Source organism: Scylla paramamosain, chromosome 23 (genome assembly GCF_035594125.1).
Source record: "Scylla paramamosain isolate STU-SP2022 chromosome 23, ASM3559412v1, whole genome shotgun sequence".
Lineage (NCBI taxonomy): Eukaryota > Metazoa > Arthropoda > Malacostraca > Decapoda > Portunidae > Scylla > Scylla paramamosain.
In genome coordinates this window covers 12707255-12713254 of record NC_087173.1, presented here as the reverse complement: position 1 = coordinate 12713254, position 6000 = coordinate 12707255, and the positions used below count along the sequence as shown (strand labels likewise).

Below are 6000 nucleotides of genomic sequence, written 5' to 3'. Positions count from 1 at the left end.
TATTCTATTTAGACGTAGTGTTTTGTAATGTGCAGCAGTACTAGATGCCACACTGAAGTGGTAGAAGTGAGAGAAGAAGCCTTATTTATGAAATGTGACAGAAAACCTAACAATGAATGGAGGGTGAACAAGGAGGAGCGACAGAGGGAAGAAAGGGGCAAACAACAGGAGCAAAAGGAACAACACGAATAGGAGAGAGAGAACAGGAGGAGGAGGAGGAGGAAGAGAAACTGAAAGATACGGAAGAGAAGGAGGAGCACGAGGAAGAGGAAGAGGAAGAAGAGGAAAACAGAAAGAAAAACTTCGATGACAAAACTCTCTCTCTCTCTCTCTCTCTCTCTCTCTCTCTCTCTCTCTCTCTCTCTCTCTCTCTCTCTCTCTCTCTCTCTCTCTCTCTCTCTCTCTCTCTCTCTCTCTCTCTCTCAGGTTAAGAACGTGGCGAGGCGAAGGTTTACCCCGGCGGCCATCTTTGTTTTGGGAATGGTCTTGTTCTATTGGATGAACAGAACTGTGAGGTTAGTAGTAGTAGTAGTAGTTGTTGTTGTTGTAGTAGTAGTAATAGTAGTAATAATAGTAGTAGTAGAGAGAGAGAGAGAGAGAAAGAGAAAAAAATGGATTAAGAGGAAGAAGAGGAGGAGAAGGAGGAGGAAGAAAAAGAAGAAGAAGAAAACGAGGAGGAGAGGAAGAATAAGGGTATCAGAGGAGAAAGAGGAGGAGAAGGAGGAAGAGGAGGATAAAGAGGAGGAGGAGGAGGAAAAGAAAGACAAAGAAGAGGAGGGGGAGGAAGAAAAGAAGGAGGAGGATTAGGAAGAGGAGGTGGTTGAGGAGGAGGAGGAGGAGGAGGAGGAAAAGAAAGAGAAAAAGAAGAAGAAGAAGAAGAAGAAGAAGAAGAAGAAGAAGAAGAAAGGCTATTAGAAGATGAGGAGGAGGAAGAAAAAGAGGAGGATGAGGAAAAAGGGGAGGAGGAAAAGAAAGAGAAGAAGAAGAAGAAGAAGAAGAAGAAGAAGAAGAAGAAGAAGGTGGTAGTAGTAGTAGTAGTAGTAGTAGTAGTAGTAGCAAAAGGAGGAGGAGGAGAGAAAACTGATGAAAAATAAATCAAAAATAAAAATACAACAACAACAACAACAACAACAACAACAACAACAACAACAGCAGCAGCATCAGCAGCAACAGTACATGTAAACATTTATAGATAGGCCTACACTGGGTTAAGAAAGGCGGCAAATATTTCCCTTATACTAAATGAAACCTGGCTCGCTCTTACCGTAGACTTTTCACTGGGCAACGGCAGATGATCACAAGTGAACACAAACAACGTGCATGGACATTCCTTTCTGCTTTATTCTAGTAATAGTAGTAGTAATAATAGTAGTAGTAGTAGTAGTAGTAGTAATAGTAGTAGTAGTAGTAAAAGTAGTAGTAGTAGTAGTAGTAATAGTAGTAGTAGTAACCTAACCTATAACCACCACCACTACCACCACCTCACCTTTCTTCACCAACCACAATTGCAGGACGGCGAGTTGTGGTTTTAGAGACTGTGGTAGTGTGGTGTGGGGCGTGAGTGACTGCGGGCGTGGCGAGGGCGTGGCCGTGCTCTGCTCCGCCCCGGTGACTGGAAGCAATGTTGGTAATTACGAATGTTGGTTAATAATTGTAGTTTTCGGAGTGTTGGTTGATAATTGTGGTAGTTTTTAAAAATGTTGGTAGTTAGGAATCTTGGTTAATAGTTTTGGTAGCCTCTCTCTCTCTCTCTCTCTCTCTCTCTCTCTCTCTCTCTCTCTCTCTCTCTCTCTCTCTCTCTCTCTCTCTGTAATTTCTTCTAATCCTCAATTATATTTCCTGTTATTATTATCATTGTTGTTGTTGTTGTTGTTGTTGTTGTCGTTGTTGTCGTTGTTGTTGTTGTTGAAGGTGGTGCAGAATCGCGGGTTGGGAAAGGAACAGGAGTTTCTCCCCTGAGTGTTCTTGACAGACCTGGCAGACACAGCCGTCCAGCTCAAAGGGACGCTGGAGCAATAGTTTCCTGTCCTGAGGGGTGCTGATTGGTCCTCGGTCTTGTCTTCCGTCTTCTGATTGGCTCGTGCGTCGCCCTCGTGGGTTATGCGTGTTGCTACGTGACTGGTGCTCGCCTCCCCCCCCCCCCATCCATGGCGACCTGTGCCGCCACACCAGCCACCCACTCTTTTATCGATGTCTTTTTAGTAGTTGTTAAGTATCTTGATCTTAATGCTTTTCTGTGCTGTTTACTCACTTTGTTAAATAGCCGCAATAGTTTCCCTGTGTTGCCAGATTTCCGCTTTGTGTTCGCCCAGCCGCGTTGCCAGATCTCTGCCTACCTCACCGTAATATTGTCAGTGTCACCCACCACAGGGAATGTCGTGCAATACACTTCTCTCCGCCATGTTGGTTCCTGCGGCGGTCACTGTGCACCTGTTCCTGTCACCGAGTGTTGTGGTGAGTGTATGTGTGTGCGTTAGGTGTGAGTGGTGGACAGGTAATAAGAGTGCTTCACGTCTGGACCAGCCCTCTTACTGGCGACAATTTCCTGAGCTTTTCTCCCCAGGATGTGAAGCAATAAACCCATCTAGTACGCATGTCAAGGGAAGGAGCTTTGTGTGTGTTCCTTCTCATCCTCCAGCAACTCATTACTGTATATATGCGCACCGCTTTTACAAACAATGCCATCACCACTGCAGATCTTGTTCTGTATCGTGACCACTCAACAGATGCATACAGTCCTCATGATTTGTGAGCTTTCCTGTACACTATGAATCTCACAGTCTTCCTGCACCAGTGACCACACCGTCTGCTCTTCAATTTCGTTTTCGCTTGGGTATTCTCGCTCACTCGCTTCATCTCCTCCTCCTCCTCCTCCTCCTCCCCCTTCGCCTCCTCCTCATGTTCCCCTTGTCCTTCCTCCTCCTTCCTTTTCTCTTCCTTCTTTCTGTGTCCGTCTCCTTTTTTTCTACATAAACAAAGGAGAGAGAGAGAGAGAGAGAGAGAGAGAGAGAGAGAGAGAGAGAGAGAGAGAGAGAGAGAGAGTAAATGCTAATCTCTCTCTCTCTCTCTCTCTCTCTCTCTCTCTCTCTCTCTCTCTCTCTCTCTCTCTCTCTCTCTCTCTCTCTCTCTCTCTCTCTCTCTCTCTCTCTCTCTCTCTCTCTCTCGTCAATTTTGGTGAAGACAATGACAAGGTGGGTGAATGAGGTTGAGTCATTACATTAGGAAGAAGTTGTACAATGTTTTCTCTGTGTGCATTTTCCTTCTCTTAAATGCTTCTAAATATTACCTGCATTGCTTCCAGTCATGTGAACTGTTGCTTCCCGCACTGAAAGGCTCAATGGCTAGGATAGTGTGCTGCTGCTGGTGGTGTTCTGTCACACGTGCAGGGAGGGCGGACTGACTGTGCCTGCCTGTGTTACCCTGAAGGTTGGGAGGGCAAGAGTGACCTGGGTACCGAGGCAGGAAGTGATGTTTTGCTGTGTACGTTGAGTTACACCTGTAGAGAACGTGCCACGCGTGATGCAGGTTAGGAAGGTTATTACAGACAAAGACAGCTGCCGAGTGTGACTGGACAGCTGCGCATCAGGCAACACGTGCAGATAGTTCACGAGGATTTAGCTGAAAGATTCAAATTGATAAAACTAAAGCGAATTGCAATATTGATGCTGAGACGAGGAAAAATGTTGCCATGGATGAAGAAACTGTAGTCTGCAATAAAGAGATTGGCGTGAGTGTATCAGGCAGCAGGGAGTGAGAAGGTGAAGCTTGCGTTGCCTTAGGGAATCCAAGCTTGGTGTGCAGTTTGAAAGGAAGGAACAGCAAAGTATTAGAACAGGTGGGTGTGACACGGGATGAAGCTAATGAGGTGCTGGGATTGGGGAAAGCTGGAAAAATGGTACGTTACGTCAAGTTAGGCTAGGTTAAGTTAGGCTAGGTTAGGTTAGGTTAGGTTAGGTTAGCCTAGGTTAGGTTAGGCTACGTTGAGTTAAGTCAGTGTAGCTGTACTATTGAAAACTTACACACACACGCACTCACACACACACACACACACACACACACACACACACACACACACACACACACACACACACACACACACACACACACACACACACACACACACACAGTTATCACCACTAGCCAGCAGGTCTTCCTTGCTAGAGGAGATACACAAGAACTAAAGAAATGTAAACTCGCACAAATTCACACAAACTCGCCCAATCTCACACAGACTCGCACGAACTCGCACAATCTCACACAGATTCGCACATTCTCACACAAACTCACACAAACTCGTACAATCTCACACAAACTCGCACAATCTCACACAAACTCACACAAACTCACACAATCTCGCACAAACTCGCACAAACTCGCACAGACTTGCAGAACAGAACAGAACAACAGAACGGATAGGAAGTTTGTGAAGGGTGAACAGGGAAAATGAAAGAGAGTAAGAGATTGAATGTTTGTAAGCAGACCCAGCTTTGACCTCACTGAACGTTTCCCTTTGTGTCTCACAACACAAGGGGGCAGTCACAGCCTGCCCTCTAAAGACAACTCTCTTCCTCCACACAAAACTACAAGCACCTAATAACACACACACCCTTCACTCAAAAATTTTTAAATCATCATGGCGACTCCTACACCAGCCTCGGAGTCCCCATCTGGGGAGGGAACCATAAATGTCCCCAGGTCGGACTGCCTTTCTGTTGACGACCCTAAGTGTCTTGACACCCCCCTCAACTTTTTCTTCATTAACTTCTGCAACATTCGCGGTCTAAGATCTAATTTTCAATCTGTAGAACAACACCTCTCCTCTTCTAAACCTCATCTTCTTTTCCTCACTGAAACTCAGGTGTCTGAGGCAACTGACAGTAGCCCCTTTTCTGTTCCCTCCTACTTTCTCTATCCTCATTTTCGATCCAAAGCTGGATGCTGCGTTTATGTGCGCAATGACTTAACCTGCTCTCGTGCCCACGCTCTTGAATCTTCCGAGTTTTCCACCATCTGGCTACGACTACAGAGTCACTCTCATACTAAATTTATCTGTGCTGTATACCTCTCACCTAACTCCTCTGACTATAAAAAATTCTTTGACTACTTAACTTCCAAAGTGGAGCACATTCTGACCCTCTTCCCTTTTGCAGAGATCTCCATTCCTGGAGACTTCAATGTTCACCACCAGCTTTGGCTTTCCTCTCCCTTCACAGACCATCCTGGTGAACTAGCCTACAACTTTGCTATCCTCCATGACCTAGAGCAATTGGTGCAACACCCTACTCGTATTCCTGACAGTCTTGGAGATACGCCCAACATTCTTGACCTTTTCCTGACCTCTAATCCTTCTGCTTATGCTGTCACCCTTTCTTCTCTGTTGGGCTCCTGCGATCACAATCTCATATCTTTATCTTGTCCTATCACTCCAATCCCTCCTCAGGATCCCCCTAAGCGAAGGTGCCTCTGGCGTTTTGCCTCTGCTAGTTGGGGGGACCTGAGGAGGTATTTTGCTGATTTTCCTTGGAATGACTACTGCTTCCGTGTCAGAGACCCGTCTTTGTGTGCTGAGCGCATAACAGAAGTGATAGTGTCTGGCATGGAGGCGTACATTCCTCACTCTTTTTCTCGTCCTAAACCTTCTAAACCTTGGTTTAACACAGCTTGTTCTCGTGCTATACATGATAGAGAGGTGGCCCACAAAAGGTACTTAAGCCTTCCATCACCAGAATCTCATGCACTTTATATTTCTGCCCGGAACCATGCCAAGTCTGATCTCCAACTAGCCAAAAACTCCTTCATTAACAGAAAATGTCAAAACCTTTCAAAATCTAACTCCCTTCGTGATTTCTGGCATCTAGCCAAAAATATCTCCAATAACTTTGCTTCTTCATCTTTCCCTCCTCTATTTCAACCAGATGGCACCACTGCTATCACATCTATTTCTAAAGCTGAACTCTTTGCTCAAACCTTTGCTAAAAACTCTACCTTGGACGATTCTGG

The 6000-nt window shown here is 45.5% G+C and overlaps 1 protein-coding gene across 1 annotated transcript in view; it reads left to right on the top strand.

Annotated features, from left to right (window-relative positions):
- Positions 1-6000, top strand: part of LOC135112233 (ran-specific GTPase-activating protein-like) — a 78621-nt gene that overhangs the window by 59617 nt on the left and 13004 nt on the right. The window contains exon 8 of the mRNA XM_064026469.1: positions 427-515. The gene's annotated coding sequence lies outside the window, so the exon portion shown is untranslated. The remainder of the gene's footprint in view (positions 1-426; positions 516-6000) is intronic.